Here is an 11,860-nt window from a genome sequence, read left to right as displayed (position 1 = left end):
GGTTTACAAACCCATTGTTATCACTTAATTCTGCTCATATACTTATTTAACATGTATTCTTAAACCTTAATTTACACACATACACTTTAGCATATGATTGTGGGTTGCATATTGGATTATTACATTATTTATGTTCTTTTGTTAAAGGTAACAACTAAGGGAAAGGGATTGTATATAATTAAGAAAAAAAAAGAAAAAAGAAAAAAGAAAAAAAATGATGATAATAAAAATGTAGATAAGTTTGGTTTCGTAGCCTCCCTAACCTAAGCAATTAAGCCCGAAGGGGTGTTTTAACACCAAATACCCTAAAGTCAACTAACTTGGGAGCTATTGACCCAACGCTTGTTACATGGGTTGAGGAGAAAAGCTTAAGGGAATCAAACATTGCACTATCTACATATCAGTATCTGCGACCCGAGTTACTAAGCTTGCAGGGGTGTCTTAACACCTAATGCCCTAAGACCAACTGGTCTGGGAGTCATTAGCGGAAAGCTCGTTACATGGGTTAAAGATGCATGATGTTTTTAAATTATATGTATATACATTTAAAAAAAAAGGGAAAAAAAAAGAAGACAAAAATAATAATCCCAACCCAAGGAAGTTAACTTTAAACATTAGAACAAAAATTTTGTTTTCTTCCAAGAAAAGCCCCATAATTATGTGTTGATACATTGAGCACAAAAGAAAGGTTTATTAATATCTTGTTAAGAGTTATTGAGCAGATATATAAATTTAATGAGAGTTTGTTTATCTGGATAGATTAATGGAAGTTAAATGATGAATACCTTGCTTTGTGGAATTTGCAAATTATTTTTCTATTTTAACGCTTTCATTACTAGGGACTAATAATAAGCTCGTTGGGGGGTGTGATTAGTACTTAAAAGTGCATTTTTATCATGGTTTTATATCATTATTTTGCACTTGAAGTATCAATAACTCCTTAACTAAAGCATGTTTTATAATAATATATCTAATAATATAAGATACCTTTAATTTGTGGTAAATGTTCATTTTAAATGCAAGCCTATCACATAAATGAAAAGATTGATTGATGACTTTAAGAACTTAAATTGCAAGGGCAAAGAGATGACCAAAATTAGAAAAGAGATGTCGGTGCAATCCAAACCGGAACACTATTCGGTAATTGGGTCATATCTGGAGCTATAGATCTTAGATTTAGGTCTACTTTATATGGATGGAAAGGTAAGACATAGGCCTACAACTTTGATATGGAGCCCAAGATCTAAAAAGGCCATTATCAAGTCCAAATTGTAGCAACAACAAAGAAGCCCGAATCTGTCTTCCAACCCGAGCACTGGTCGGTATTTTGGCCATATCTGGAGTTCTAGAAGTCCAAATGAGCTGACTTTTTTACACAAGAAAGCTGAGACAATTGCCTACAACTTTCATGTAAGTGGCTCCAATTTTGACATTATCAATGACGTTTTGGGCAGACATGAGAAGATAAGGATTGTCACCAAGTCAAGAGTTGGCCACCCACTCATCAATTTTTCATCAAATCAATAGTTCCCAATTTTGGCCTATAAAAGGAGGCATTTGTCATGCATTTACGCATCTTGGTTTCCAGATCAAGATCATATTCTTGCTTTCTCTCTTTGTATTTTTTGTAATGTTTATGCTTTGCTTTCATTAATATCAAGTTTATGCCTTTCATTTCCTTTCCTTTACTTAGTTAACTTCTTTGGCTAATAGTCTGCATAAGGGTGTTGTAATCTTTAAGAAATCATTGATAAACAATCGATAGAAACCTGCATGGCCTAGAAAAGAACAAACGTCCCTCATGCATGAGGGGTAAGGCAATGATGAAATAACATCTATCTTAGCTTTATCATCTTGTAATCCATTTGAAGACACAACATGCCCAAGAACTATTCCTTGTTCTACTATAAAATAACACTTTTCATAGTTCAAGACAAGGTTAGTTTCAATGCAACTTTTTCAGGATCAAAGATAAATTTTCTAGACATTTATCAAAAGAATCACCATACACCGTGAAATCATCCATAAAAACCTTGATTATTCTTTCAACATAGTCAGAAAAAAATACTTATCATGCATCTTTGAAAAGTTGTAGGAGCATTACAGAGACCAAAAGGCATTCTCCTATATGCATATGTACCAAATGGACATGTAAATGTAGTCTTTTCTTGATCCTTAGGATTAATAACAATTTGATTGTATCCATTATATCCATCAAGAAAGCAATAAAAAGACTTACCTGTTAGGCGTTCAAGCATTTGATCCATGAATGGTAATGGGAAATGATCTTTGCGTGTAGAAAGATTGAGCTTTCTGTAATCAACACACATTCTCCATCCACTTGAGATACGAGTAGGAATGAACACATCATTTTTATTTTTCACCAACACGATTCTAGTTTTTTTGGGCACCACATGGATTGGCGCGACCCATTTACTATCAGTGATGGGGTAAATGACTCCTGCATCTAACAGTTTCAAAATTTCAGCTTTCACTACCTCCATAATAGGCGGGTTCAACCTCATTTGCATTTCCCTTGTTGGTTTTGCATTGTCCTCCAATAGTATGTGATAGTATGTGATGCATACACATTGAGGGACTAATGCCATTGATGTCGGCTAAAGTCCATCCAATGGTCATCTTGTGATCACACAACAACTTCACAAGTTTTTCCTCTTACATGTCAAACCTTTTGCTATGATAACGGGAAGTGTATTGTTGTCGCCAATGAATACATACTTCAAATTATCTGGCAAAGGTTTTAATTCTAACTCGGGGGCCTGTAAAATAGATGGTAAAAGCTTTTTATATGAGAGTACTAAATCAACAACTATGTTGGATCATCTGGAGAGAGAGAAAGATTAGAAATCAAACTGTCGGAGCTAGATCTACTCCGTCCACCGTTGGATCATCCTCATTTCTTACTTTGTTGTTCATTCCAACCTTCTCGAAACATTGACCGAATGGATCTTCATTCCAATCAACGAGGTGGGAGATATTGATCTCGTAATATTTCTACTGTTCTGCATTTTTAGTTGCAGCAGAGTGAATTGGGTTTTGTTGAAGCTTGATCTTCTTTGTTCGCCGTTGGATCGTCACCATTTTTTAGTATGTTGTTCATCAGAATATACTCTATAGCTTGACCGCACGGATCATCATTCCAATCAATAATCTCGAAGATAATGGCCTCGTAATTCTGTAATTCTCTTCTCCCTTCATGAACAAATCTGAATCTTGTTGTTTCTGAGATTACATTATTGTTGTTTCTGAGCTTAGGTTACGTCTTAGACTCAGTTTCTCTTCTTAGAATTTGGTATCTCTAGTATTTGTATGCTGCCATAATGTCCTTATGTTCTGCTGTGGATTCTGTTCCAATGGTTACCTCTAACAATGAACAACACAATGAAGTCAAGTCTGGACATATATTAAGATTAGAGCTACAAGATATGTTGAACAGCCATGGGATGAGGATTTCTCAGTTTACTAATGTTAATCAAGCTGATTCTAAAGCTAGCATAGAGAAGAAACACTCTAATTCCCAAGCTTTTAATGTTGTTTCAGAAATGAATCATGTGTTGGGTTCTAAAGTTGATGAGTTGAAGGTAGGGTCTCAGCAACAAGACCAGCAAAATCTTCGCCCCAAATTGAATTTTTTAAATGCTTTGAAGGGTTCTGATGTTGATAACAATGAGGGTACCAAGAACCTTGGTATTTCTCTAGTTCGTAATCTACATTTTGCTCCCCCTGCTATGACTGATGGTCGTGTGACAGTAGCTCCTCCACTTGATGTGTTTGAGGATGGCTGCGAACTTTGGAAATCCACCCTAGTTGGTCATTTTGTGGGTCAGAAATTACCATATCCCGTTGTTAATTTTATTGCCAAAAGAATCTGGGGCTCCTACGGTCTATCAGAAGTTTTATCTTCGGATAATGGTTTCTTCCTATTCACTTTTGATTCTGTTGATCATGCCACTAATGTGCTGGAAAGAGCCCCATGGCACATGGCAAGCAGACCTTTGGTGCTTAAACGTTGGCAACCGAACATGCAATTTTTGAAAGGTGATTTGGTCAAAGTTCCGGTATGGGTTAGGCTGTATAATGTTCCTCTTGAGTATTGGACTATTAAGGGGTTGAGTTGTGTAGCGAGTGCTATTGGGGTTCCTCTTCATGCTGATCAGACTACATTGTTGCGTCAAAGGCTTAGCTACGCAAGAGTTTGTGTTGAGATTGATGCTACGAAGACGCTGGTTAAGGAATACGACCTTCGCTGTGCAAATGGATTATTCATAACAATTTCAGCTGATTACGAATGGATACCATCGAAGTGCAATAATTGTAATGTCTTTGGACACACGACAGCGATATGTGCTACTAATAACGGTGCAAATCTTACAATGGAGGCAGAGGGTAAGAGGAAACTAGGAGCTGCGAACTCTAAATCTGCGGATAAACAGCAGAATCAGTTTCAATGGCAGGTAGTTGCTAAACGAAATATGGGTTCTGTGAGTGGTGAGAATGGCACTTTGGCATCTAAAGTGCGTAACTGTAATGAGAATGGTTGTTCGACATCTGGTACAAATATTTCTGATTGTAATATCAATGAGAAGGCTGCATCAGATGTGAGCAATGCTGATTGTTATGAAGATGAAAATCCTACATCTCCTCTTGCTTTGAAGAGTTCACAAGGAGACATGAAGCAGGAGCAAGGGGGTACAAGTACTGCTTCAGATCAAAGTTTAGCCATTTCCAATACATCTGATTGTGCGACCGTGAACCAGGTTCTTTTCGTTAATAGTCATGAGCTGAATGTAGATATTGACGCAATGGGAGGTGATACAGATGGGGAACGAACTGATAAGGAGTTGACTTCACCAATCCTGACAAGCCCACAAACTTTGAATTCCACCGAAAGGGAAACTGTTAATCAGTTGGCTATTAAGGCTAGAGACTCTCTAGAGAAAAAGAAAAAGGGTTCGAAAAACTCTTCAAAGAAGAATAAGAAATCTGTCTCCTCGCCTGGGGGCACGTCGAGGTAATCTTTGTGTTGCTGTTTGTACTCCTCTCTATTTTCTTATGATTATTGGATGTTGGAATGTAAGAGGTTTGAATGATCCCATAAAGCATTCAGCATTGCATCAGCTCATCCATCAAGAGAGGATGACTCTTTTCGGTTTGGTTGAAACTCGGGTTAGACACGAGAATAAATATAATGTTTCTCAACTTCTTCTGCGTAATTGGTCCTTCTTGTATAATTATGATTTCTCTTGTCGTGGTCGTATTTGGGTTTGTTGGAATGCTGATGTGGTGAAGGTTGATGTCCTCGGAATGTCAGACCAGGCTATTCATGTTTCTGTCACTATATTAGCTACCAATATCTGTTTCAATGCTTCAAATATATACGGAGACAATAACGCTTCCTTACGTGAGGCATTATGGTCTGATATAGTGAGTCGTAGTGATGGATGGGAGTCCAGCCCATGGATTCTTATGGGCGACTTTAATGCTATCCGCTACCAATCAGACAGGTTAGGAGGGTCTACTTCGTGGGCTGGTCATATGGACAGATTGGAAACATGTATTCAAGAAGCGAAAGTGGATGATCTTCGATATTCAGGCCTGCATTATACTTGGTCGAACCAATGTCCTGAGAATCTGATTATGCGGAAACTAGATAGAGTGCTTGTCAATGAGAAATGGAATCTGAACTTCCCCTTTTCAGAAGCGAGATTTTTGCCATCGGGTATGTCGAACCATTCTCCTATGGTGGTAAAGGTTACTGGTGATTATCAGAATATAAAGAAACCATTCAGATTCTTTGATATGTGGATGGACCATGACGAGTTGATGCCCTTGGTGAGGAAAGTATGGGAACACAATTTAGGGGGTTGTCCAATGTATCAGCTGTGTTGCAAGCTAAGAAAACTAAAACGGGAATTGAAACTTTTCAATATGACTCACTTCTCCAACATTTCAGATAGAGTCAAAGATGCGAAAGATGAAATGGATAAGGCTCAACAGGCTCTCCATACAGCACATGGGAATCCAACTTTGTGCATGCGAGAAAGGGATGCTGTACGTAACTACGCTTCTATCGTCAAGGCCGAAGAGAGTTTTTTCAAACAAAAGTCAAGGATACAGTGGCTTAGCTTGGGGGATCAGAATACTGGCTACTTTCACAAATCAGTAAATGGAAGACAGCATAGAAATAAACTTCTTTCACTTACAAAGGAGGATGGAGAGGTTGTCGAAGGACATGAGGCAGTTAAATCAGAAGTCATTGCGTACTTCCAGCGTGTGTTAAGAGTGGAACAGATGCCTAGGGTTCTGAATGAGGAAGAGATGGAATCGGCAATTAACTTGAAACTGTCTTCAACGCAACAACATGTATTAGCACAAGATGTAACAAGGGAGGAGATTAAGCATGCTATGTTTAGTTTGAAGAACAACAAAGCCCCTGGTCCGGATGGATTTAACGCAGGTTTCTTCAAAAGAATGTGGCACATAGTTGGGGAGGATGTAATCAATGCTGTTAGCTCCTTCTTTCAGACTCGGAGAATGCTTAAAGAAATGAATGCTACATCAATTTCCCTTATTCCTAAAGTTGCCAATCCTACGAGGTTGACAGATTTTCGTCCTATATCTTGCTGCAATACCGTGTACAAATGCATCGCTAAGATTCTAGCTGGGAGAATCACAGCTGTTTTGCCATCCTTAGTAGGTCCGTATCAGACTGCTTTTATCTCTGGACGGAGAATCAGCGACAACATTCTTTTGTCTCAGGAACTAATGAAAGGCTATCATAAATCTACGGGACCTGCCCGTTGTGCTATGAAAGTAGATCTGATGAAGGCTTATGACTCGGTTCGGTGGGATTTCGTTGACGCTATGTTAAGAAAAATGGGATTCCCTAGAACAGTCATTGATTGGATTATGGTTTGTGTTACATCATGTCAATTCTCTATCAACGTCAATGGTGAGCTTGCAGGTTATTTTCAAGGGGGGAGAGGGCTTCGACAAGGGGATCCACTTTCTCCATATTTGTTTGTCCTATGTATGGAAATCCTTTCGGGGCTATTCTGCAAGATGAGTGCCAACCAAAACTTCAAGTTCCACTGGAGATGCAAGAAGGACAACATTTCTCATCTTTGTTTTGCTGACGACTTGATGATTTTTAGCAAAGGAGATGTAAACTCAATTCGTATGATCAAAACTGTGCTCACAAAGTTTCAAGATCTATCAGGTCTGTATCCAAATCCAAATAAAAGTGACATCTTCTTAAGCGGTGTGTTAAATGCTGAGAGGGAAGAGATTATTCATGTTCTTGGGTTTGCAGAGGGGGAGCTCCCTATGAAATATTTGGGAGTGCCTCTTATCTCGTCCAGACTAAAGGCTGTTTATTGTAAGGGTCTCGTGGATCGAATCACCTCTAAAGTTCGACATTGGACTTGTAGAACACTCTCGTATGCAGGACGAGTACAACTGATTAATTCAGTTTTATTTTCCATCCAAGTCTATTGGGCATCTCTCTTCCTCTTACCTGGGCAAGTCATAAAAAGTGTGGAGCAAATTATGAGATCCTTTCTTTGGTCAGGTTCAGATATGAGAACTACTGGGGCTAAAGTGGCTTGGGATCAGGTATGTCTTCCAAAAAAGGAGGGGGGGCTAGGAATAAAGAGGATAACAGAATGGAACAAGATTGCTTTGTTGAAACACATTTGGAACCTGTGCAATGACTCAGATGGCTCAATCTGGTCTACTTGGATCAGATGTAATCTGTTGCGAGGTAGGAATTTCTGGACAATCAAGACGCCACAGAATTGCTCTTGGGCATGGAGAAAGATTCTAAAGCTCAGATCCTTAGCATGGCCGAAGATGAAGTACATCATAGGGGATGGCAGGACAACTTCTCTATGGTTTGACAATTGGCATCCTCACAGCCCGCTCGCAGATTCTTACGGCGACAGATTCATCTATGATTCAGGTATGGAAAAGAACGCGAAGGTGAATATGCTGATTCATAACTCAGAATGGAAAATTCCTACCACTCACGCTATTGGATGGCACCCCATTGTAGAAGCTATTCCTTCCAATTCTAATCCTATGATAGGGCAAAATGATGAGATTGTTTGGCTGGATTCACCAAATCACAGATTCTCGATCAAAATAGCTTGGGAACAACTAAGATTTCATCATACGATGGTCGAATGGCATGACATTGTGTGGTTCAAGAATGCTGTTCCAAGACATTCGTTTCTTCTATGGGTGGCTGTCCAACAGAAACTCACAACTCAAGATAGACTTCATCGATTTGGTATACATGGTCCCAATAGATGCTCACTCTGTCTCCGCAACTACGAAGATCACAACCACTTGTTCTTTGAATGCTCCTATACTAAAGCGATCTGGTGGGATGTTTGTGACAGATGCAACATTCCAAGAATGACAAAAGGATGGGATGAATGGATTCGATGGGCCACTGTCACTTGGCATGGCAAAAGTTTTGTCAATTTTTCTCGTAAACTCAGTTTTGCAGCTACAGTGTATCATATCTGGCAAGAAAGGAATGCAAGGACCTTTGCTGGAATATCTAGAACTCAGAATTTGGTCTTTCATCAAATTGAATGTATCATCCGTGATAAGCTTGATTTGATGAGGAACGTTCTACCAACAGATGAAAATAAAAGAATCCAACGAGCATGGAGGGTTAATAACATAGATTCTTCATTTGATATTTAGCTGGTTGTATTGGTTTCCCTAACGAATCAAGTTAGGTCTTGAGTTTTCAGTTCGGTGGCTAGCATGTAGCCATCTGTTGTGTGCCTCTCCATCTCTTCTATCTTGGTGAAATCATCTTCGCAATCAAAATCACAAATTTGTTGCACACACTTCTCAATTTGGTCATAGCATGTAATAAAATAAACATTGCTATAAGGATATGTCATTACATCATGAAAATTGAATTTAATTTTTTCATCTCCTACCTCTATAGACAAGGTATCCTTACCACAATCAATCTTTGTGTTAGCAGTTTTCAAGAATGGTCTCCCAAAAAATATAGGAGTGCTAGTTGATGAATCACAAGAATCATGTTCCATATCAAGAATATAAAAGTTGCATAGAATAACCAAACTATCAATCTTGACTAGGACATCCTCTATCACACCAAGTGGGTAAGCAAAACTATGATCCGCAAGTTGTATTACGATGCTAGTTTTATTCAGAGGCTTAAGATTAAGAGAATCATAAACATGTTTAGGCATAACACTAATGGATGCACCTAAATCACACAAGGCCCTTTTGAAACTAGCATTACCAATATTACACATGGGATAGTAAACGCACCTGGGTCTTTTTGCTTCAAAGGCATATTGTTTTAAACAATAGAAGATACAACTTCACCCATACTTACGATTTCATAACCTTTCGATTTGAAAGCTCTCTTGGTAGTACATAATTCCTTCAAAAATTTGGCATACTTAGGAATTTCCTTGATAGCATCAAGCAAAGGAATGTTAAGTTCTACTTTCTTGAAAACCTCTAAAATCTATTTTTCTTTATCCTCTTTCTTTGACCTAGAAGAACTCACAAGAAAGGGTGGAATTGCTTTAAAACTGGAATTCATTGAGTGAGGAGTTACCTTTGGAGTGTTGGTCGATGTTTTAGTTTGTGGAGGAGGAGGATGTTCCTTCTTTGTACTCAATTCAGTTTCTATATCTTCTTCTTCCTCCATCTCAATTTCTTTCGACCTTTTCTCTTCAAGTTCTTTCCCACTTCTTAGCATGATTGCACTAACATCTTTCCCACTTTTCTGCATGATCGCACTAACATTCTCTTTTGGATTCAATGCTTGGGAGGCAATTTTCCATTCATTTGTGCCTCCAATTTCCCTACACTTGAAGCTACTTACCCCATTTGCTTTTCCAAGTTGTGAATACTTGACCTTGTTTCCTGTTGAAAAAACATGACATTTTGTTGCAAGGTAACAATATTAGAAGCCAAATTTTTCATCATCTCATAAAGATCATCATTAGATGACGACCCCATAACATTGGAGTTTGTGAATGGAGGAGGGGGTTGTCTTGCTTGATAATTCTATTTTGGGGCTGAAATCCATTGGGATGGAACTGTCGGCCTTGATTGCCTTGTTGGGATGGGTTGTTGTAGCGTAAGTTGGGATGATCTCTCCATCCGGGATTGTACATGTTGGAAAAGGGATCATATTTACGCTGAGGTTGTCCATTGAATGCTCCATCAACTGCATTAGCTTGTTCAATGTAATCTTCTTGCATTGTTGGGCACATATCCGAAGCATGTCCTTGTAAGGAGCATATACTACAAACTTTCACCTGCTGCACATTTCCACAAGCCAAAGAATGCACAAGAGAAGTAAGATCATTAACTTTATTTTTAAGGTTAGAAATACTTGCCTTATTTACTTGTTTGTTGGAGAAGTCTCCACGAGTGCCAAACTATTTTGAGTTGGCTGCCATGTTTGAGATCAATTAACATGCAGCCTCGGGTGTCTTATCCACCAATGCACCTCCATTTACAGCATAATGATACTACGGTCAGTAGGCATCAATCCTTCATAGAAATATTGAATGAGCAACTTATCGGGTATTTGATGATGAGAGCATTGAATACACAGTTGCTCAAATCTTTCCCAATATTCGGAGAGTGTCTCTCCATGAGATTGTTGAATCCCACATATTTATTTTCTTATGTTGGCAACTCGAGATGCTGGAAAATACTTTTCAAAGAAGATCTTTTTCATGCCATTCCAAGTTCCAATTGAACTTGGGAGAATGGAGAAAAGCCATGCCTTTGTCGCCCCTTTTAAAGAGAAAGGGAAAGCTTTCAACTTAACCTGTTCTTCATCAACTCCGTTCGGTTTCATGCCAACACAAACCATATGGAACTCCTTGAGATGAGTATGAGGATCTTCTCCTGCAAGACCATTAAATGTTTGTAGCAAATGTATAAAACCAGATTTGAGCTCAAACTTTGCATTATTGTCAATGTTTTATGCATAGTGGTTGATTTTCCACGTTAGGAGCAGCAAGCTCCTTGAGTGTTTGTTGTCGTGCAATAGCCATAGTGTTGAGGCGAGCTTCCTTTCGTAACTTGTGTAAAGTTTTTTTCTATTTCGAGATCCAATTGCACTTGACTTTGATTAATAGAACAGGTTACTGGCGTAAATCATCAAGAAAACTCAAAAGAAACAACCACACAAGAGAACAAAAACAATGCAAATTGTACGAAAATCCTACGATAGAAAACTAAAACTACCTAAAAACCCTAGAAAATAGTGGAATTTGGCCTCAATAAGGTGGGGCTAGTGGTTTTCACTAGTCTTGTTCAGAACATCGTTTGCCTTCAGCAAGCAAAAGGTCAAAACCTAATTCCACAAACAATTCTGTTTTGAACTACCACCACAAGCAAAAATTCTGTTTTTTTTTCTTAGAAATATAAATAACAATCACAACAACTAAAAATAACAGTACAAGCATAAGAATCAACACAAATTACATCCCCGACAACGGCGCTAAAATTGTTTGCGATGTCACGGTCGCACAAATTAATTACCCTAGCTTAAAACACAACACACAAGCAAGGGGTCGATCCCACGAGGAAGATTTTGTTCATGTTTTTTATGCTATACGTTATGCAATTTAGGGGGGGTTTGATTTGCGATGATCTAAAATATAGAAGAAATTAAAATAGCAAAAAAAATCAATTAAAATCAAAATTTATCAAGAAAACAAACCTTGGTCACAAGCACACATCCACCAACGAAAATTAGAACCAATCCTTGAAACAAAACTACAATTTATATTCTGAATTTTTATCTTTTCTTAAT

This window comes from Populus euphratica, unplaced genomic scaffold (genome assembly GCF_000495115.2).
Source record: "Populus euphratica unplaced genomic scaffold, PopEup_1.0 scaffold362.1, whole genome shotgun sequence".
In the NCBI taxonomy this organism is placed as follows: Eukaryota; Viridiplantae; Streptophyta; class Magnoliopsida; order Malpighiales; family Salicaceae; genus Populus; species Populus euphratica.
Note: the sequence above shows the minus strand (reverse complement) of the source record.